The sequence below is a fragment of the Haliotis rubra genome, unplaced genomic scaffold, assembly GCF_003918875.1.
Source record: "Haliotis rubra isolate DU_JTF1 unplaced genomic scaffold, ASM391887v1 Scf521, whole genome shotgun sequence".
Classification (NCBI taxonomy): Eukaryota; Metazoa; Mollusca; class Gastropoda; order Lepetellida; family Haliotidae; genus Haliotis; species Haliotis rubra.
The window spans coordinates 495,195-519,738 of record NW_025767215.1 but is presented as its reverse complement, the minus strand read 5'-3'; the positions used below and the strand labels follow the sequence as shown (position 1 = coordinate 519,738).

At 40.3% G+C, this 24,544-nt stretch overlaps 2 long non-coding RNA genes across 3 annotated transcripts; one reads left to right on the top strand and one right to left on the bottom strand.

Moving 5' to 3' along the window:
- Positions 1–1,099: 1,099 nt before the first annotated feature.
- LOC124252712 lies at positions 1,100–23,043 on the top strand. The gene is made up of 3 exons (XR_006892006.1): positions 1,100–1,190; positions 1,823–2,020; positions 22,684–23,043. It is a non-coding gene; the product is annotated as an uncharacterized LOC124252712 (long non-coding RNA).
- Positions 5,247–16,727, bottom strand: LOC124252711. 2 transcript variants are annotated; one of them, XR_006892005.1, is made up of 4 exons: positions 16,683–16,727; positions 12,034–12,111; positions 11,385–11,665; positions 5,247–7,042 (listed from the first exon to the last, which is right to left on the bottom strand). It is a non-coding gene; the product is annotated as an uncharacterized LOC124252711 (long non-coding RNA). The 2 variants fall into 2 exon arrangements; XR_006892004.1 differs by lacking the exon at positions 11,385–11,665.
- Positions 23,044–24,544: the final 1,501 nt, after the last annotated feature.

The window sequence follows — 24,544 nt, the reverse complement described above, 5'->3', positions numbered from 1 at the left end:
GGGGTTAAAAGGTGATGTGGCGTAGAGAAGGCGATGTGGGGTGACAGGTGACGTGGTAGTGAAGGTGATGTGGGGTGAAGGTGATGTGGGGTGAAGGTGATGTGGGGTGAAGGTGATGTGGGGTAAAGGTGATGTGGGGTGAAGTTTATGTTGGGTGAAGGTGATGTTGGGTGATGGTGATGTGGTGTGTGCGCGTGTCACTGCCACATCCCATTTTCTTTAGCTACCTTGTACTTTAGAATAACAGAAAGTACCAACCATGATGACGTATTGTTAAAAAAAGAACCTCTCACCCTTTGGATCAATTTTAGAAATGACCTGATATGCGTTTCTCAGAAAATGGATTTAATTACAACCTAAACATGTTGTGCAATATTCACCTTGAATGTAGATTTACTCCAAAAAGTTAAAATACATCTGCCTTCGTTATCAAATTACACAAGTTCAATAGCTGCCTTAACATTTCAAAGTTGACACTTCAAAAATAGATCAGTAGCTTGCCTCGGCATTTCTATTCCCAAAACTCAATATATAAACTTTTGATAGATTTCCAAAACAAATATTAGACTTGTGAATTTTGGCTTAAATCAAATGGAAATTGTAGGCGCAGTGTCAATGATTTTAATAGAGAACGTACAATATTCAGGTAAACATTCCTTGACTTGACAAACAATGCTTTAGAATGCATCACAGCGAGAGTTGTCAAAAACGACACAACTGGACTTGAGGACGGTGTCCAGTGTCTGTGGTCTAATCGAAGGTGACAGAACCTTGCTATGTATATGACCCTCCACACGGAATATAATCATCATTATTTCAAAAACAGTTGATCTTCATTACACCTAGTTGAAAGGTGTGTTTTAATAAATTTATTTTCGAAAGGCGCTAATGTAACGGATAAATCAAATGAAACCAGGCACTGTGTCCAAGACACTCGAGTCAATCACTCCACAAGTTGATACCCATTTTTCAACGCCACCGTAATGAATGTGTAAACAAAAGTGTTTTAAATGTCGCCCAAAGCGTGAGCGGTGACCGCATGATGGAGCGATCTCGCATTATCTCGGGTGTTATCGGTGATAGCGAGATGTAAAGTAGTCACGTGACCTGTAACAACCCGTCAGCTGACAAGTGGACCCGAAGGTAACTTAGGAAATAGCTCAATGCCACCTGAGATCTTCAGCATACAGGTACCGCATGGTTGGGTTTTAAGGCACATTAAGACAGCTTTACAATACAATTTTGCGAAACAGTTATTGTAAACGATCCGATGTCTTGATAAGGTTTATATCATTAACCAACTGCTGTATTTCATGTCCTGGCATATTATGGGAGACATATGGCGTGGGGATGATTTCGAAATGTTTACTGACAAGGAAATATGTTACTTTCGTCAATTATTTACATAACATTTGAGTCAGTTATATATACGAATGAGAAATAACGTGTAAAGCTCATACCCCTTCCCATCATGTCATGGCAATATGTTTTAAACATGAAAAACAAACAAAAATATTTGATGTATTATCTTATGCATATACGATTACAAATGGCATTTTTCCAAATGGATTTCCAAAAGAAACGCCTTCAAAACCAAGATGCACAAACAATAATGATAATAATAAATACAAACAAAAATATCATAGAAAAAAACTGAAAACATGAGCGTTACGTCAAATGACAGTTGTATATGTAGATTATGACGGTGACGGCGTGGCCTGACAGAAAGGCCCACGAAGGCACAGGTTGTTCTGATGTTCTGTGCGAAACCGAAATGAACCAGGATGGGACTAAGAGATCAAACGTCATTATTTCTGTTCAGCTGATGCGGGTAGCTGTGAAACGCAAGTCTCAACAATGATATAAAAGCCAATTTGTCACCCGTAAGTTCGTACCCCTATGTGTTACTCTGCTGTGACGACACCGTGGCTGAAAACGGCAACATACATGCTGACATATCACGGCTCATAATCGCCTCGAATACAAGATTCGAACCTGCGTGATCTGGTAGCAAAGGGAGGTAAGTATTCACAAAAGATTTGAATTGCTTTACACCACGGGAATCCAAGATTCGAACCTGCGGAATCTGGTAGCAAAGGGAGGTAAGTATTCACAAAAGATTTGAATTGCTTTACACCACGGGAATCCAAGATTCGAACCTGCGGAATCTGGTAGCAAAGGGAGGTAAGTATTCACAAAAGATTTGAATTGCTTTACACCACGGGAATCCAAGATTTGATCCTGCGGAATCTGGTAGCAAGGGGAGGTAAGTATTAGTAAAAGATCTGAATTGCTTACACCACTGAGCTACCTGTAACATTCTCCAACGTGGCCGTTCCGACTGAGTAGATGAAAGCAGACACTGAATCAAGCCGTGTCATGCCAACCCACGCTGACGCCCGCAGCTGCCCAGATTCTTTGTCTAATACTAGTATATAAAAATAGCGATATATCGCAGCAAAATGCAAAGTAACGCTGTCCAAATAAACTATGTACTTTGTCACATTCCCGCGTGCATGCGATATAAGGCTCATTGTGTACGACTCTATCACAACGCCTATAAAACACTAGTCTCGAAACCGGATATTCTGAATGAATGCTCTGCCGGTATCAAAAATGCTTTAGTTACTTAACGCCATGACACGAAAGTTTGTCACCGGTATACTGTCACCATTCCATAACGAAATCAACATACATTTTTTTGTTGACAGTTGTACGCGTTCTGAATACGCCGACAGGATATTCGGACGCGTTCAGTCAACACACACATATTTTTATTATAACAGTGTTATCGATAAGATAAACCAAGTTCATAAACATGCTATCATGATCTGATAATATGCAAATGATGCCGCCTTACAGTTACAACCTTTAAGCTCAAAACATCAATGCGATTTTTTCTAAAAAAAATTCTATTAACTAATTTTTCTCAATGTGCTTTGATTTTGGTTTTCCATTTGTCACCTGTTTCTCTTTGCACACGTGGCTATAAGTCATTGCCACTATATGCTACATTAGGCGGTTCACTCAAATACTGTATTCATGTGCGGTTTGTGTTGAAATTCGTAATAAACGTTCATTACATGAAAGAGATAGAATTACACTATTGTGCTTCCTTATTGTAAATACCCTATGGTAACTAGAACACATTTGTACAGTAAGTAATGGTTATAACCAGTGAGTGTGTGAATATGCTTTTACGCGCTTTGAACAACGTCACGCCAAAGGCCCAGGTTCAATTCCCCACATGGGTACAGTGTGTGAAGCCCATTTTCTGGTGTGCCCTGCCGTGATATTGCTGGAATATTGCTAAAACCATACTCCAGCAATATCACGGCGGAGGATGCAGTAATGTTTTCACACATTGTGCCAATGTGGGAAATCGAACCCGGGTCTGGCGAGACGATCGAACACTGTAACCTGTTATTCCCCCCGCCACACAGTTGTAAAGGGGCCATCGTTCGTTTTACACATTTCGACTAAAACATATATGCAGCAAGTGTCCGGAACAAACAAAACAACCCGAACAGCTCGTTTCATAAGAGTGTTCGTCATTAAAGTAATATACTGTATTTTGCTCCCCAAATGCTGCGTATGGAGAGTAAACAATTCTCACGTACGTCAGTATTTATAAACGTACGATGCAGACAAAGGACTGCTATATGCGTATAGTGTACATATAGGCAAGAGAAATATGAGATACATACCCTGGATTCGAAAATGAGAACTCGAAAACACTAATAAATGTAATTTTATGATGATTATTTGCATAATATCCCACTGACCAAGAGTAACGTCAGTCACAAACGTACAATACTTGGCCTATAGTTGCTGGGTTTGTATCTTAATGTATAGTGTCAAGGGTTTGGTTCAGATATCAGTTTCAGCCTGGATTACCCCGGTTAAATAGATTTGAAACGTATTCGACACAAACGGGACAAAAACTAAAATATGACTATGTGAAAATGCCCTCTTATTGGAAGTGTGCCTCGTTGAACATATGACACATTACATATTAAATGACGCATCGCAAACGCATCTAGTTAGAGTAAGTTCTAGTCGTAAAATTATTGTTACTACAGTACAAATCATAGAACTGTTGTTACCAGAGATAATTCAACTTAGATAAGGTTCTAGTCATAAAGGGGGTGGTGGGAATATTGCTAAAAGCGGCGTAAAACCATACTCTCACTCTAGTCATAAAACTGTCGTTACTACAGTTAATTCAACACATGCTGTAGTTAGGATAACACTTTCTCAGTGAAGTATCGAATCTAGTACTTTTGTTGGGTTGAGCGTCAGTTCTGTAATTAAAAGTGGTTTTACAATAGTTAATTCAGCAGGTCAGTTCAGGTCAAAAAGTTGTTGTCATCATGGATGATTCAGCTGAGAGTCAGTTCAGGTCACAACGCTGTTGTCATCATGGATGATTCAGCTGAGAGTCAGTTCAGGCCATAACGCTGTTGTCATCTTAGATGATTCAGCTGAGGTCCAGTTCAGGTCATAACGTTGTTGTCATCTTAGATGATTCAGCTGAGGTCCAGTTCAGGTCATAACGTTGTTGTCATCTTAGAATATTCAGCTGAAAGTCAGTTCAGGTCATAAAGTTGTTGTCATTATAGAGGATTCTGCTGAGAGTCAATTCAGGTCATAGAACTGTTGTTACGATAGTTTATTCTAGTTAAATGGTTACATTCTGTAAAAGGTAAGTCCCAATGATAATGTTTATATTAGGTAACAGCCGTACAACAGTTGTATTCTGCGTCGACACAACCCTTATCTTAACCAGCTATAAGTATCAAAACAATATAAAACGTCAACAGTGAGGAACAGGTTCAGATTATCAACTAAAACAGAATCCATTAGATTTCCAGTTTTCATTGTTTTTTCAAACTTGTAACTTCATAAATAATAGGAAAACGAAAGCTGCGATGTTCTTAAGACTGGTAGGCGACAAACACGTGCTGTAGATTGTACGTCACAGCACACTGCACAAACCCATATGTTTTGTTCATTTTCATCTGTTCCCATATATAAGGTACAACAAGGTATTGGATATAAGGAGTAACCACGTCTTTGTTCTCTGAGACACATTGCTGGGACCGTCACACTGAACTCGTTCTTATCAACCATAGAGTTTCAATGTGACAGTTTTGTTGCACAGAGCGACCGTCCTGCTTTTCAAATGTAACTGGAGAAACGGCACAATTTAACTGTGACAGTTTCATTGCAAACACGAGAACAGATGCAACAACACAGCATTTACTATTAGGCTTAAATCGCAAATATTATGCCAGAAGGATTACAAACCCACCAGAGATAAGAAGTAAATGAGACATTCTTCAGACAATGTGTACACAGTTCTAATGGCATCTCCACCTGCAGAAACATGACTGAACATGGTTTAAAGGCATGTGCGCAGACACAATTAAGACAATCATTCCTAAGTCAATTCTCTTTGTCAGAATGACATTTATGTTTCCGAAATAGCTTCAATTAGTGAAGGTTGGTTAGAATCGACCACACTGGCTACAGTTTGTCTTACTATTTTCCGTTAAGTATGACTGTGGCGAAAATAGCTCTTCGTGATAAAAACTCTTCTAAATTAAAAAATATCTAAACTGGCAGGTCAAGAAAAGGTTCCTGGTGCGTTTCTGCGGGAAATGGCAGAATTTACATCCCTTCTCCGTGTTTTTTTCTTAAACACAGACAAAAAATAATTAAGAAAATTTAAGATAAGAAAGTAAATTTGAAGTGGATCGTAGTGATACCACCATGAATCGACATTGATTAAATTTTGTGTAAATGTGCGAAGTCATCAAAATGCACGAGACTGGGAAAGTGAGTCACTTTTGTCATATTTTTGACGAGAAAGCAGTTGGTGTACTTTTCTGATCTGACAACACGAAACATACAAGAGATTGGACATCATCACAAGATGATGAGTGACCGAAACAGAAGTGACAATAATAAACATTAGTCATGCCCCATATATCATCTGATGGTGGGTTTGAGACACTGACACAAGTGAGTGCATGTGACAGATATTAACATCTAGTGGGCACTAAGCGTTCCCAATATTTATGCATGTCTGAATGTGTTTAAAACCTAACTGATAAAATGATGTTCAGGGTTTATCCATGGCCTAAATGTGAAATAGGTTTGGTCCTAATGGGTATGAACATGTTCCTGGTTTCTGTATAGACTGAATGTGAATGTTGTAGATCAAATGGACAAAAACAGGCTCAAAGTTTATGCATGAAGTAAACGTGACAGAGTTTCAGACAAAGCATTCACAAAACACACCCATACATTCACTGAACGTAAATTAGTTTCAAAGAAGAAAAAGTCTTTAACGTAAGAGAATGTTCAGTTCTCTGTTATCTGGGAACAAATATTCCCCCGGCTGTAAGAGACAAAATAATGGTTTAAACTATATTAATGGATAACGCAAAACCTGTAAACAAAGATATTCACGCAATAAACACAAAACATATTCTACCAAGCACAGACTGATACGTGGACTGAACAGGACATCGTTTCAGAGCCTTTCACAAAACCGATTCGAAACTGCAAGGTCGGCCATTTTCTCTTACGATTCACCACTCAACATGGCCACTCACCAGCATCTACAACAGTTTCTACCACACTAACCACACTACAGTCGTCTACCATGCCAGTTTCTCATAAGAAGCAAAACATGCACAACGAAAGCAAAACGAACGGGTATGAATAACTGTGACAGATTCGGCATAACGTCGACTGGATTTCCGGCAGTCATTCTGGTAGGCTACAAGCATGCGATAGCTGTCATCCTGCGCGTTTCCCAAGTAATACCAGCAATTCTCCGGGGCTGTCTTCCCCGACGTTAGCCTCTCTTTACTAAGTTCTAGTGGCGTGCAAAAGTTTATGGTGTCGCCCGACAGACTGGTAGAGCTCCACAATAAAGACTCATAATTGTCACGAGTCTATGATGTGTGAAAATTGCTGGCAACCCGACACCAACCGCTCTTCGGCCTTTGATCAAAACGACGCTTCGAATCTGAAACGGAATACGGATTGGCATTAAAAGAATTGCTCCATTTTAAAATAGCTGCAATTTTCTATGTTGAACATACACCAAGCGTAATTCTAACTAGCATGCTATAAGTCTGGCATCCCTGGTTGGTGAAATATGGTTGTACATTATGTAATTATGTAACCTGATTTTTGAAATATTGATTTAGAATGCGAGAGTCTTGCTGGGTGCGCTTGGTAAATATGTTTCATGTGCGTTAGTCTGACGTATCGGGTTGGTACTGGACGTTTAAATGAAACTTAAAGGGTATCATGTTTTAAAAGCACAGTCGAATAAAAGGAAGCTTTGGTGAAATGTTTCTAATAATATTGTTTAACATGCAATATTTCTACTCCTGTACGTCATATACTTCGTTATATCGAGAAATATATTTCCGAAAAACAATTACGTTATTGTCAGTGAGCGTTTTATACTAGACCTGCCTCATTATGAAATATCACTTGGTGGGACTGATTGAGTTGCCTGTTCTGGTTCTATTGTCTGGATCCTGCTGCGATGTCGGGAGTTGTTTTAGTGTCAGTCCAATAAATTACATTTGCGGGACATATTGCTAAAAAACTAAGAATATGAATTGATGTATTTTTAAAGAGGCCCCTCATCAGAATAACATTTGATGACTGACTGACTGAGTTTGGTTTTACGCCGCTTTTAGCAATATTCCAGCAACATCACGGCGGGGGACACCAGAAATGGGCTTCACACGTTGTGCCCATGTGGGGATTCGAACCCGGGTCTTAGGCGTGACGAGCCAACGCCTTAACCATTAGGCTACCCTACCGCCCCAACGTTTGATGATATAACCATGACGGACATGACGAATTATTGTCTACATCGAATGTCATTCTAACCGAAAGATTCTTATCGCGACTGGTTACTTCGGTTAATACGAAATGGCATTTCTTATCTTCGTGATAACCGTAGTTGAATGCAGTATATATATTCTATGTGTAAATGTATGTATCTTAATGCTATATATTTCTTTTACCAAAGCCCACTGTCATCTGATGTATATTGGTCCATTATTTACTCATGCCAATAATGGTTGTCACCCCCTTCAATTTTTTTAATTGGAGAGGGGGTGTGGGGTGGGGGGTGTGGGGTTTGGATGGGGATGGGGTGGGGTGACAACCATTATTGGCATGAGTATATTTATGTATGTTTGTTATGGGACGTATATTCCAGGTCCTTGAACCTTTAAACTAGACTAGCGACCCTCACTGAGTGATTCCAGTGGAGAGCCTATGTCGGAATATCGTCTCTGATTCCATTAATCAACTACGGCTATAACGAAATCTGATACAGCGAACAGTTGTTTTCAACGAACCCATTTTTTTCCTAGGACTGAATAATGAGTTTGGGATATGACGGCATTGTTTCTCTGAGTAATTACATTTGTTGTTGAAGATATCGTGTTTCTGTGGCAAGCCCTGTATAGCTTAAACGCTTTAGCTTTCATAACTATAGATCATCAATTACATTTATCATTACGAGCTTACTCTGCACAAAGTAAGTGTTTGACGTTAGTAATTACATATGTTTTCAGGACAGAATGCAACTTTGCTTGAATAAGAGTTGGTTTCAATAAGAAACAACCCCCAAAAACACCCCAACAACACCCCCAAAAACAACCCCAAAAAAACAAAAAAAAAAATAAATAAATAAAAAATTAAAAAAAACAAACAACAACAACAAACAACCAAAAAAGCATGAATCTAATTCATAGTTGAACTATAGTTGTATTCGTTCTCTTCATGTAGACTTCGTTCTGAAAATGTTTCATTTAGAAACAGTAATTGATCTTTGATCCTTTTAAAGATGCTGATGTATGTAAGAGAGGTGGTTGAACGCCAGTTGGACTATATTTTGGAATCAGTTACAACCACCGTTGTGTCGAAGTTGAAAGTTCTACGTACGTAGTTCGAGTTATCCGAGTTTCGACACAAAGGTAAATGATGACAAAAAGTCATGGAATGAGCTGAAACCAATTGAAAGCTTGTACTTCGAGACAAGTGCTGCGAGGTGCAAGTTCGACACAACGGTGTTTGGTTGTATAAACACTCCACTCAGTTAACTGTGATGCCTGTGCTAGAGTGAGTGAGTGAAAATGGTTTTACGCCGCTTTTAGCAATATTCCAGCAATATCACGGCTGGGGACACCGGAAATGGGCTTCGCACATTTTCCCCATGTGGGGAATCGAACCCGGGTCTTCGGCGTGAGCCTGTGTTAGATCACTATGATGTTTTGTTTGTTTGTTTCAATATTCCAACAATATGACGTCAGTTTGTACATAATCGACTCCCATAAGTCGCTCTTCACATGCTGGAGACCAATTCTAACCAGGAATTCCACGGTACACCACTAAGGCGAAACCCATTGAAAATGAATGGGTACCATAACGGTACACTTCTCTGATATTGCTTCATTAAAAGTCCACTTATTAATTAATTTCAATCAGATTAATTATTTTAAAAAATAAACATCAGTAATATATATTACGGCATCCGCCCTATCATTACGCCACTGGAATCGTGAACATAATTAGTTTCCCTATATATACTTATATACAAAAGATCTGTGACCTGAAAACACCCTCACTTCGGGAATGAGATCTGGTAATGTTATATAATTACTGTTTACATACTGCAGAGATACTGATAAGAGAGTCTCCTTCTGTGCCGGGGCTCTTTTCAGATGGCCCTGGGGTATGTACTCGGGTCATCATTACACGGCTTCGTTAACTGATAACAACGCAATTTTACGTAAAAAATATCAAGATAAGAGTGACGACGTCATCAAAGCGAGGAGTTGTAGTGGGTTTTAGGTATTGTAGCTAATATGACGATTTGACTTAGATTGGAGAATATATATATCTATAGATTTTTATACTATTTAAAAGGATTAAGAAAATAGTTAGAACATTTAACAGAAATTGAACTTGCTGATTCTTGCCATTATGTAATTGGGTGAATGAGTGGGGTATTTTTAATTTACATCATGTTATGTAGACGTCTTGCATCTTAGGAATCAGGTCGTACAGAGAATGGCAGATTGTGTCACTTCGAAGCACAACCGACACATATACTATTCAAACTTTGCTAAGGATCAAGTCATGGATTCAACAGAAAACTATGATGTGGGGTTAAATTTGGTTTAAATATCTAAGCTTATTGTAAGCATGGATCCTAGGTTTCAGTATGTCATTTCATCTTGTGGATCCCATACCTGCTATTGACAGGTGTTGTGTACTTGTCGTTCCATGATTTGCAAAATGGTTGATTGGTGCCATGAAAACCATATTTACGGTTACTCATGTATCAAGTGTATAAGGTCAAATTAAAGTGACTGTTTGCCTAAAGAGGGGTTACCATATTATTATTTATCCAGTTTTAAAAGATACAATTTCAAATTATGAATCGACGTTTAAGCAAAGTTGTGAATTTTTGTGATCCTAAGCAAAGTTTGAGTGGTATATATTGTGCCAATGACACATAAATTCAGATAATGGGATGAAACAAGGCTGTCTGTGTATGACTTTCCAAGAATCAGGGGAGGTGGGACAGCCAAGTGGTTATAGAAATCAAACAAGTGTTCGATGACATTCTTCAGGTGCTTTACTCCAAGTATGTATGATGTTCCCAACATCGGTAGTTACTAACTAAATCGGTATATCACAATATGCTGAATCACGAAGTATGATAGGGTAGCTCCATGGTTAGAGTGTTCGCTCGTCAAACTGTGACCTCCGTTCGATTCCCACGTGAGTGAAACCAGTTTTTGTGGTGAACTTTGTGAATGTGTTGCAATGCCACTTAATGGAACATTAAACACATACATCCACCCACCCACCAACTCACTAACCCACCAAGGAACCAACCAACTCACTCACCCACCCACCCCTTCTTCCACTCACTCACAAAACTCACTCATAAATCACCCACTCACTCACCCTTCCTACCACAACCATTCAACGGAATCCTTTAATAGATTTACTAGATTGCCTAACTCAATAATTCAATCTCAACGCACGAACCATCCGTAGTGTGTGGATTCTTGAATCCAATTAAATCCCAATAAAGTTATCTCTGCGCATGTGGATATCAACTTTCCGATAAAAGTAAGCCCAGATTTATGGACAACTGTAACGAAACCCTCCGGATGAAACAACTCCTAAATCTGTAAATACCTGTGTACGAAACTAGCCTTACAAAGTGATCCATTAACAAAGCCGAAGTGTGAAACATCTCTCCTTTGTTTTTACAATGTGAGTACACCTTGCAGCCCCCAACATGTTATAGGATGAGTTACCGAGTTCCATTGGTCATTTGTGGTGATGACCAGAGGCTAGTTGGCACTTCCAAGGCTTGTTTGGGAAGCCGAAACCATATCTGTCTCCTCCATCGCCATAAACACCATCGGCCATTGCCGACACATTGGCAACGGTACTAAAGACTTAATTAACGTTGCACTGACTGCAGGCGCTTTATTTCGCCACCTGTTTTTACCACCGTCGAGTTTTGTCCCATGTTTACTTTCATGTCGTAACAAGGAGGTGAAGGGGAAAGGGCTAGATACAGGCCATCGGGTTTCTGTAAACATAAAATATGCATATATATGGCTCAGTATTGATTACCCAGCGTCCTAGGTAACTGAAAGAGGTCGGTTGGCAACTGTTGGCGCTGAAGCATGTCTCACACGGCTGCATGTAATGAAACGTGTATTTCACATACGTCACTTTTCATTGCGCTTAATTTTAATATCCTTTTAAGGGCTGCAGGTGTTTTCGATATTCCTTTGCAACTTAGTGACAATGTTGCCCAAGCAATTGTTGCGACATGACTGTGTATAATTCGTGTTTACAGGAGACCCTCGACACATCCTGATGGCATTGTGGACCGTCTTGTCCGACCTACTGATCCGTGGTGCTGTTATGATTAGAGAACAGTTAGGCTTTTACCTTCTTTAAAGAACCCCGGGTGCAGTGACGTATGTAGATTCATTTGCGGTGTGTTGACTGCGTCAGAATAACGACCCTCTGAAAAGATAATTGGAATATCAACACTAGCTGTTATGTCAGCGAGGAGCGATGAATGTTATATTGATGTACTTTTAACAATAAAATCGCAAATGATATTGTAAACAAACCTACCCACCCCTTCAAACGGAAGGAAAATTCTTACCGTCGCAACACAGGCTTGCCTGAGTAATAGAGTGCGATTCAATCCATCAAATCCAACCAAAAATGTGTCTCGAATATTTTTTAAAATGAAACTAAAAATTAACTTGTTTTATTTTCAAACTCTACTCTGATATTTTTTAAGATAGTGATGTTTTACTCTCCTGCGGAATTAAAATAAAGACAAGAAAATAAGTTTTTTCCCTCCCCTACAATATATAATTTGAAGCATCATACTAACTCAAAGGTATACCATAGGGGGATCTAGAGGGGGGTGCAGGGGTGCGCACCCCCCTTTTGTCCTGAAAGTTAAATGACCGTTAAAACTTGGGTGAAAATAAAATGTGCACCCCCCCTTTTTTTCTCAATAGTGTGCACCCCCTTTCTCAAAAAGCTGTATCCGCCCCTGTATACTGTTTTACTTTATCCTTTATACTCAGTCATATGTGTGTATGTTAGATTACTATGTAAGTACATGCACCGCGCCGTGGTCTAAAGGATGGAGAGCGTCTGCCTGGAGAGAACACGGTCTGTGGTTCAATTCCAGGTACCGCAGAAAAGACGTTAAAAGTAGTTGTTTTAACAAAGGACATAAAACATGACAGGTAAGCCTGGAGTCAGTCTGCTTGAGTAGGGTATCCATGCTAAACCGGCGGCAAGGTGTCTCAGTAATAAAACCAGTATTAGTCTCTACCACCACAAGCAGCGACACGCCCATCCACGTCGCTACATAAGTACAACTGAAATCGACATTAAATCCGCATGTTACCTTATTTCATTTCTACTACATCCATATCTAACCACCACACTCAGACGAAATTCACAGCCTAGCAAAAGAGATTATGCAAATGAATGTCGGATTTGACTTAATTATAAGCAAAGCGAAACAATGCTACAAAACGAAACAGCAAAAAACAGGCTCAAAACACAACTTTGATCTCCATACATCGCCATCAGATATTCAATTATATGTTTCGTTTTCAGCACATCAGACCACAGTGTATACCTTTTCGTCGGCAGGGAATAAAAACGCTGTATTTCAATTTCATTATAATGTTCGAAGGATATGTATTCTACAAGCGATCAAAGAAAACTATTTCGCAACATGTTGTCCTCACACAATCAACAACATCTGTCTGTGTTTGCGGATGTGAGAATAAGCTGCGCCAGTTAACCGGGCCTTCATGCGGAACTCTGTTGTAATGTGTTAATAATTTTCAAGGATAATTTGATATTTTTATATAAAATATCTAGCAAAATATTGTTGAAGTTTGTGGTTTGACTTCGTCTGTTAATTCTCTTTATTTTCATATTTCCAACAATTAGCCAATTACTCACACATGTTTTTATCAAACGGAGTAAACGTACACATCACTGGGTCTCTACTCTAGCAACAAACAGATCTGAATACATTTCCACAACTTTTCATTTGTGTTAAATGTCAGTTTTTTACTTGATAGAACCTAAGGTTATTTGGGTTTTCAACAGTCATTAGTGTAGCTGAATGATTTTCGTATAACATTGAACAATATTGCAATTGTATCACGGCGGGTCATTTGACCTTCGATAAAAGCTCGAAGTTATGCAGGTATAAGACGTTTACCACTGTGGTGCTGTCAAAACTTGAAACATAATGAGGGGGAATTCAGGATTCGAACCCTCAACAAAGAACACAACTGCGCACAGCTAATTGCGGCGCCTTGGTCGAATAGGAAATCCGTGCCCCTGTGTTATATGAGTGATATAGTTTAGTTTTACGCCGCTTTTAGCAATATTCCAGCAATATCACAGCGGGGGATACCAGAAATGGGCCGCAAACATTGTACCCATGTGAGGAATCAAACCCGGGTCTTCGGCGTGACGAGCGAACGCTTTCATCACTGAGCTACCTCGTGCCTCTGAGTTATATGGACGCAATAACTATGATAACTAAGAACCTGGGACTGATGTTTGTTGCGATAATCGCTTTGACCTCTTATCATCACTGATAATCCTCACACTATTTCCCCTGGCTTGTCAGGATCCGCGTACGGCGAGTTCGAATCTCAGATTCGACCGGCTTATGTTTCAAGGGTATGATCATCTGTATGTTAGGGCTAGACTTTCACCAACAAGGCGCACATGTGCGTTAACATCATTTGGGATCTTCTTCCCAACTCATATTGAGCTGGCACATGGTGTGATGTAACTATACTGACACGCAATAAATACGCAAAAATCAACTTTAACTCGAAATCAGCAAATATGTGTTTTGTTCATCTTAAAACATCGATTGAGATTCGAACCCGTGGGACGACACTGTGGTTTTGCTTCCGTCATACCTAAATACCACGAACTGGAATTTACGGCCATTTTGCAAAACGTTGCGTTTCAAAAATGATCAGTATATTTCGGCCAAATATGCAGCTTCCTCAAAATCTTGTATCATTAACATCATCATTATGTATACGTTGTTCTGAATGTTTCATCATCAAATCAAAATCCCATTAAAAACCATTTGACAACAATTGTCGAACTAGCATTTTAACTCAAATCCATCGAAGCATACATACCAAGCACTCGACTGATGTCTTAACAGTTTCCCCGTAATTAAATTGTTACATGAAGTCTTTCGTCTCATAACGGTGACCAGACAGAGTACTTTGAGGTATTGACGTTATCTGGTTCCCTTCTAGGTGATTCCCCATCCATCACTCCCATGGCCGGAGCTGAATGTTACAAAGCCTCGAACAAAGGCACCGTCGGGTAACGTCGACTATCTATCCCTCTTCTCAAGCAATCCTGCTGCGATTCCTTATCGCGCCAGAGAAAATGAAGCATAATATAAGTGTTTGAAAGACATACGATAACACATGTCTTATTAAGAAGCTGTTAAACTGCAAAGCCAACACACCAAGATACAATATTCTTATCACCGTCTTCTCCTTTTCGGGTTCCCCCGCAGCGAACGCCGATACAACCGCCATGCTTCAGACTCTAACACCGATGTCGAGGCGTTTTATTATCCATCCACAAAACCCCACAAACGTCTAAATTTCAAACTTGTCCAAAAACTTTTCCCCCTTTGCGTGCGGGTCTCCTCTTCAAGCCATTCTTATCAGACCACCGTGGGCAGCGTTACCAACCCTTATTCCATCCCGTCGCGATGCACGTCGACTTAACGTCATTTACCGCACACCGGGGAACAAAAACATTGAAACATGTCAGTCTAGCCTTGAAGATAATGTCCGTCTGTGCACCTACTCCCCAACCCCCTCCCCACCCTTGTGTGAAACACAGAGGGTGGGATCTGACACACCCGTCTGTCCTCCTTCATTACATGCTGATCTGTATGTTTATACGTCCAAGGTCAAGGTCATGCCAATCTTGCGCAAGAAGGTATTCGGGATTTACATCATTGGTTGTTGCCGTTCAGAGAAGACTTACTGTAATAACTACCATCATCACTATCATCATTATCAGCAGCAGCAGCAGCATCAACGTTATCTTTGGCAGCAATAGTAGTATTAAAATTCATCATGATAATCATAGTAGTATTCATCATCATCATGATCATTATCACCATCATCAGATTTGCTCTGATTGTAATGACTCGTGGCTTGGCAAGTAATACCAGTGTTTCAAAGCGACAAGCGCCACTTTGAATATCCCCCCAACAAGGAACATTAAAAATGTCACGGACTCTATTATCGTTGCTAATATATTTTTCATCATCACGTTCATTATGTCATAGGTCACTTTTCAACACACAATAAACCTTGTTAATCTGCACACTCTGCATTCTGGACAATTAGGGAACTTCACGTCCATATGACCTGTTCATCCAGAACTGGATTTACCATCAAGATTTCACGGGCAGTGACATTCTGTGGATTAACATTAAAAGGTAATCTGTGACGATATGGTGAATCGTATCTCTGTCTGAATTCAGTCCATGTATCTACGATGCTATCAGATTTCAGATAATCACATTGCTTGTTCTAAAGTCACACAAAACCAATATTGTGTTGCGCAAGAGAACCACCGACACCTGCCTACAACTTCGTTAGTTCGGACCCTGGAAATCTGGACAATCTCTTCCCGATTACCGCTGGAAAAGCTATTTCAGACAAAGTGACATTATGGGGGCGGTTGGGTAGCCCAGTGGTTAAAGCGTTCGCTCGTCACGCCGAAGACCCGGGTTCGATTCCCCACATGGGTAAAATATGTGAAGCCCATTTCTGGTGTCCATCACCGTGATATTGCTATAATACTGCTAAAAGCTCACTCACTCACTCGTCTGTTAATGAGAGTAATTACTTATTCAGCGTAACCATGCTACTATTAGCGCTATTTCCCTAACTATTATTTTGTATAGACAAAATTATGTGTTTATAACCAAAGTGTGACTGAAGTGTCAACGGTGAGGTATGAAGAGGTTTAAAGGTTACCTGTTAAGATCCGGGTTAGAATTGGTCTTCAGCAACCCATGCTAGGTGACTAACGGGGTCGGTTGGTCAGGGTCGCTGACTTGGTTGACACATCCCGATTGCATAGATCGGTGTTCATGCTGTTCATCATTGGATTGCCTGGTCCAGGCTCGATTATTAGGTGGAATGTTTTCTGAATATGTTAAACAACAAACAAACAAACAAACAAAAACTTATGAATATATACAATAGAACAAAACCCCACCAATAACAGTAAACAATAAAACACCTCGCATCACCTGGCTGTAACAGGTTTTAATAGATGTAAATTGAAAACGCATGTGCTATTCATGTTTGTTTTTTCTCCAAAGTATTTAGCACAATGTGTTCTACCCCATGAATGTATTGCCTGATAGCATTAAGTAGGGATACCAGATAACTTATCGACTGATATAAACGAGTGACTTAACTCCTAAATGTAAAACGGCATACACAATGGAGGATGGAGCATGTTTTAAAAGGGTGTCTATTGGTGCATAATCCCAACATACGTTCAGAACATTTGCCCTAATGTTTCCCCGTCCACTTAAATGCATTTGATAATGTTCTCACAAAGTAAACCTCTTAAACGTTGTAATCAAAATTCCCAGCGTGAACCCCGACCCGGAACTAAATGGTTCGATGGCTAATATGGGTATCGCATATACGAAGAAATACGTGCACTTTTCAAACTAATTCGAAACAACTGTTGACTATGGCTCAGCGTGAGCGCTGAAAAGCAAGCTGTGACTGCTAGTGGTTGTGTGCGACATCTGGATGCACCATCCTCGGCGTTGCGCGACGTCACCGTGCTTACGGTGTGATATTCAATCTATCATGCGGGTGTTTGCCCGTGGGTCTGGTGAACAGAGCCCTTGGTAACTCCTCATCCCGCCGGGGGGTCGGGGAAGGGTAAACATCAACGTGTTCACATCCGTGCCGTATATGGATGCACTGGTTGCGCTCAGTGGCTATACGTGCTAAAGGCTTTGATGGGTGGAGGGTGACAGGTTGTATGACACTAATGTTGGTGACAAATATTTATCCTTAAAATGGTCCAGCATTTGTATCAGGTTTTATCACTTTGAGTTTCCAGCGGAAGCGTTGCTGCATTGGTCTACGGATTTGTGTGCTGCTTTTGTTTAAATATTTTCGTTTTTATTCTGAGATTGTGTTAGATTCTACGATTCCTATTTGTAGCACACTTGGATAGGATATTGATTTTTGATGCACGTGTGCAAAGTAGGTGCATTAGACAAATGAGGATATGGGTCACGCCGTGGGCTTCCGCTCAATGTAAAAGGAACTATTATATGGTTAAAACATGTTTCTATCTTTTTTTATGTCTCTCATAATTCTATTTTGAATTATGCTGTACACTTTTATAGATGAATCATATGTACAATTTCAGCACTGTACAGAAGTGAGACGTTAATAAACTAGTATCTGTAAAGTAGCAACGGGGTGGCCAATTGGATGATGCCCGCTCGTCGCGCCAAAACACACAGTTCAAACCCTGCATTGTTGACGAAGATTTAGTTTCTAAAATGAAAATAAGTTTTTGTTTAAACCTCTCTCTCTCTCTCTCTCTCGATTATCAAATATCATTTTGTATCTTCTATATGTCGCGGCCATAATATTTCCGAGTGCCATGCTGGGATTCGAACCACGGACCTTCTGATCCGAAGTCGGACGCCTCGTCCACATGACCAAAGAGGTTTACCCCGTCGCAAGCTGGCAAAGTAAGGATGTCATCTACGGGATGACTCCACGCCCCGCAACACACATATTACACGAAACAGAAACTTTTGAACGAAAAAAAAATCAAATTTCATGAGTAAATGAAATTTACTATTGCCAAAGCCTTGTGTACCATGTTTGAACATAATTCGAAGTCCGCTGACCTTCAGCGACTTTGTATGGTGGCTAATATTCAATAAAGACAATAAGAATACTATTGTTCTGCATTCGTTGTAAAACGCTATGGGTGCATGATAGAGTAAGCTTTCCCGTGCTGAACTGTCTCGTAGAACGCTACAGTATCAAAGCCCGGCGTTTGCATGAAGCTATTTTATTTGATGGTATCACGACACTTAACTAAGCGAGCGTCTTAAGAGCTATGTCAAGTAGCTAGAAACACGTGTATACCGTTAACCTACTTTGTCTTTGCGCCAAGGATTAAACAACCCCGCAACGTGTAACACGCTACTTTCTGAGCCGAAAACGTACAACCGTGAAAGACAATGTATATTAACATACGACCTGGAAATTGAACCCATTCCGACTATGTCCTTGAATGGATTTATACCGAGTTTCGCAGCTTACATTTGAAAGAATATCTTTTTGTCTTTTGGGGTTTTTTTCGCCCGGTTTTGATTGATTAAGAAACCTTTTGTGAACGAACACGGCACGTCGATACGAGATGACAACTGAAATTCATAACAAGACGTGTTTCGGCTTGTTTTTCTCGTGCAGCACGCACCCCGCGTCTTCGCACGTGTCATTTGAGCTTTCTGCATGTTTGTAGTGAAATTGACAGCTTCACAGGTCGAGAAATGTAATTTGTTCCCTGGATGAAATATGTCATTTACAGGTGTACATTTCTTCAAACAGACTGACAAATGTTGCATGTGCATTTCAATATGCCCTCCTTTGTAGGTGTCTATTTCAAAGGTTTCGTAAATAAATAGTTTTCACTTTGTATTTCTTTGTCAAAAGATCTGCTGTCAATCTGAATGCGACTACGAAACTTTATATTTTTAATCAAACCTAACGTGACTGAAATAACTCCTTTATATTTTATCCAAGGTAACAAGATCTCCTGTTGCTGTGTTTTGCGGTTTGTGTCACTCGACGATAAAGAAATAACTGAAAATTCGTTAGAAACGATTTTCCAAGCATCCTTCGATCGTGTTTTCGTTACATTTACGCAGAAAAGACATCGTTAATATTTGCAAATTTACATTAGCATGTCATTATAGTCTCTCATCGAAAAAAAATAACAAAATTCGCCGAGACGCTTAACAAAACGAAATGCAAACAATCATGAAACTGCGTTATTATTTTAGGAAAAAAATTGATCGTTGCCCCAAAGTACAAACAGTTTCCACGTAAAGTCAGATTAGATGAAGATAAGAATCAATCTCTCCTGTTTGTATGCAATATCGCATTGACAGTTAACAGTTAGCTGATGAGTATATAACTGCATGTTCTGTGGGAGGGTGGGGTAGAAGGAAGGATAACATCGATGTGCCCCCTTCCCCCTCAGCGTCGCCCGCCCCGGGGTGTGATGTAGCGGTGGAGTGGGGAGGTACGACAAGTGATTAGGCTTCAGCAATAATTAGTTAATTAGCTCCCTGCTGCTGTTGAATGAGAAACACGTAGAGCTGAACATTGGCTCCGATTTATCAAGAGTCCCATCGCCCGTAGGAGTTGAAGTTGACTGTGTCGTTGCTTCAATTATTTACCCTGTTCCTTTACAGATAGATGTATCTAATATCCTATGTGCTTATAAGCAGCTGAGCAAATTGCACCTCGCTACTTGTATTTTTAACGATGTTTGCTGCCTTAAAGAGCATTAACGTGTTTAGATTCGCGCCGTTTGTGTCATTGTTTATGTTTGTTCTGTCTCAGTTGTTTTTTTCAGTTTGCTTTAATGAAACTGGACACGTTATTGAATGTACCATACACGAAAATATAACACCGAAAACAATATGTTATTATAGTTTAATTCAAAATATTATTTGCAGTTTATGTATTTTCTGAGTATGGTATGAGGTTAAAGCTACATGCATGGGTATTACGATGTGTTCACGTTCGTCATTCGTGTGAGTAGTGTATAGCATATAGCATGTGTCATCATTCCGACATCGTTTTCTGTTTTGTGGGACAGGATACCGTTGTTTGTGAATACCTGGTGTCAGTGTATGAAATAAGCCAAAAAACAGCCAGACATCAGGGCTGGTAACTTCAAAATGTTACCAGCCAAAAATAGATATAACCCCAGACTAGACGATCCAAAGAAAATTATTCAGATGTAGGGAACATGCTATCTAAAAATTTTACTCGACCATCGGGCTGGCTAGCTGTAAATTTAGACCGCCCGTCAGAAATCTAGCCCGTCTCGGGCGGTCGGAAGGGCCTTATTTCATACACTGCCTGGTGTCATAACTGATTTTTAGTGATTCAGTCAAATCATTCAACGCATTTTACGCCCAATAGAATCTGTTTCTGAGGCTTATCGACTATTGATGTTCTCCAACGTTGACGTTGACGTTGAAATGGACTCAAGGACATTACGACGTATTCACGTTCATCATTCATGTGAGTAGCGCAATGCATGTAACATGTGTCATTCTGACATCGTTTTCAGTTATAGTGGTGCAGGACACCTGTAAACACCTGGCCTCGTCACTGATAGTGAGTGATTCAGTCACATAATTCTCTGCATTTTATGCCCACTAGAATCTGTTCTGAGGCTAATCGACAATTGCTATTCCCCAACGTTCACGTTGACGTTGACGTCGACATGCTATATACTCGATATGAGGATCATTTCTTTGATTTGCCTTTCACGTGTACGCAGTCTTGAAATATTTAAAAAATTAGATTCTGAGGAAAGCGGGGATTAATTGTAATCACAATTTAACATATATACCGTAAATGAATGCAAGCAAGACTACTGATTTTCAGCATCTCATGCTTGTCTGAAGAGGTGACTAACGGGACCGGGTGGTCAGATTCGCTGACTTGGTTGATCGATGCTCACGATGTTGGTCATTGGATTGTCCTGTCCAGAGTCGATTATATCCCGACAGCCGTCATATAGCTAGCTGCTTGGTGTGGCGTTAAACAAAAACAAACCACAAAAACACCAAAGTAGCGCAACACCTGCATCGTATCAGGCACAAAAACCCATACTATCCTGATAACAGTATGTTTGGCTACAGGCAAAGTTTCGACCTTAAATAGCTTAAAGATTAAAACTCCCAAACAGATCACAATGATAAACACATCTTTAAAAAACCCAGTTCCATATAGCATCCATACAACATCTGAAGCTCATGTCCAGTGTTGATGGGGCGGTGGGGTAGCCTAGTGGTTAAAGCGTTTGCTCGTCACGTCGAAGACCCGGTTTCGATTCCCCATGGGTACGATGTGCGAAGCCAATGTCTAGTGTCCCCGGCCGTGATGTTGCTGGATTGTTGCTAAAAGCGGCGTAAAACCATACTCACTCACTATCAAGTATTAACTCGTTGTTAGCAGACAAGGGCGGTGGGGTAGCCCAGTGGTTAAAGCGTTCACTCGAGACGCCGAAAACCCGGGTTCAATTCCCCATGGGTACAATGTATGAATCCCATATCTATTGTCCCCGCCGTGATATTGCTGGAATATCGCTAAAAGCGGCGTAAAACCCAACTCACTCTCTCACTATGCAGTGTTGTTAACTCGTCATTAGTAGAATAACAGTAAATGCGGCGTAAAAGCCTGCTCACTCCTTGAAATAGATTACCGGAATCAATAACCAGTGTTTGTTGTTGATGTACCCGCATGTACACAATACAACTATTGCCTGTGTGTCTTAACTTCAGGTAAGGTCACCTCAACAGGATAACAGTTAACCGATGTCAATTAGCATCAAGTATTCACCGCCGCCAGCTAGACGTGTGAAGCGCTTCAAAGTGCAAATGGAATTCTTTTAACCAACTTTGTTTTAGCCTGAGGAAATGTTTGTTTGAATGAATACGTAGATATGTATGTTTAGGAGCGTCCATAAGGACAAGGCGTGTTGTGAGACGCGGGGACTGTTACGTGGTGTTATTCAAGGTAATGACGACACTATTTATTTTATATCATTGATACTGCTACCGATACTGATTACTTCTTTGTTGATTGTTTACGTACTGTTAGAACGTCCCGTCTCTTCGGCGATGGTGAATAAACAGTTGCTTTATCAAATAAATATTTTTATATTTTTTTTCAGCTCACCATCACACATTCGACAGCTGATTTTGTGAGAGGATACGCCCACAGCACAGAACAATGCTTGCAAGGGATAGTCTAAACAGTGATCAATGGTTACATTTTGTTGATCATCGTCATTACGCTCAGTAATTTGTAATTAGTAAATATGAATAATTCATGCAGGAATCGAATTCGAAGCTATAATGAATAATCGTAATTTAAAACTATATTCCATTCGAAATGAACCAATTATGTTTCACTGTATCAAAATATACTTAGATCGAACTCTCGTATATCCGGACCCTGTGCAATGAATCCCGAGGCCTACTGCACGGAACTTCATGTATACAAAGGGACATTACTCAGCTTGGTGAATTTTTAACCGCACAAATAATGATCCAAATATTAAGTTAATCCGAACGATTTATTTTTTACAGTTGTCTTGCCTTTGCGTGTGTGTGTGACATGTGTCACTATTAGGGCATAGTACGCTCACTTTGAGTTGAACACTCGGTACCACCACTCTTTGGTTGACCCGTGAAGATCCGGGTTAGAATTGATCTTCTGTAACCCATGCTTGTCGTAAATGGCAACAGAAGGATCGGGTGGTATATTTTTGGTCCATGTATATCTTTATCGGAGTCGTACTTGTTGAAAGATGTTTCGTAAGAGGGGACTAACGGGATCGGGTGGTCAGGCTCACTGACTTGGTTGACAGATGTCATCGTATCCCAACTGTGTAGATCGAAGCTCGTGTTGTTGATCACTGGATTGTCTGGTCCGGATTCGATTTTTTACGGACCGACGCCATATAGCTGGAATATTGCTGAGTGCGGCGTAAAACAACAAACCAAACCAAATCAAACCACTCTTTGGTTATGATTCATAAACGCGGAGTCATCAGTCGGGATCGTATAACTCTGGTCTTGGTAGAGATTTGATAATGATTTTACTAATTTCATTGTAAAGGTAGTCCGGATTAACAAGGTGTTCTCAATATAATCTTCATGACAGCTGACCATCTGCAGATCAACAAGAGAATGTACACTGTACGTAGTCTCTAGAGCACTCTTCACAACATATCAGGCACATCTCGAGCCAACGAGCCGATACCATCACCAATCACAACCCAATCACTACTTGTTGATTTTTTCAGCAAAATACACGTGTTTTGTCACCCGCGAACAGATCTTGGGGACCGATAGACCCTTGTCGCAATGGGATAGACGGCGCTTGATGAGACCGAGGAGCTGTGATAGACATCGGGTGTACATAATTCACCAGTGAAGAGGAGAGACGAGCCAGAGCAAGAAACAAGGGATTATAACGTGGTGATTAGAAACCAGTACAACGAGCACAGTGAAATGATAAGAGCACATCATTGCAGATTGTGTTACTGGCTGCCGTCTGAACCCAAAGGACTACAGACTTATACAGATGACGTATTTACATGAAAGCCACGCTTGTGAAGGATACGCTGGTATATTCGCGATGTCTTTATCGAAAATTAGTTCATTGAGCGAGTTCTTGAGTTTTTAGTGGGTGGGTGAGTGGGCGGATATGATTTTATAACGCATTTGACAATATTCGAGGTATTTAACAACGGAGGGATATTGCGAACAGGCACCTCGTATTGTAGTGAGTGAGTAAGTGAGTGAGTGAGCGAGTGGGCGTGTGTGAGTGAGTGAGTGAGTGAGTGAGTGAGTGAGTGAGTGAGTGAGTGGGTTTGAGTAAGTAAGTGAGTGAGTGAGATGGGTTTACGCCGCTTATAACAATATTCCAACAATATCACGGCTGGGGACACCAGAAATGTGTCCCCAGCAATATCAAGGCGGGAATGGGCTTCCCATAGTGTACCAATGCGGGAAACCGAACCCGGC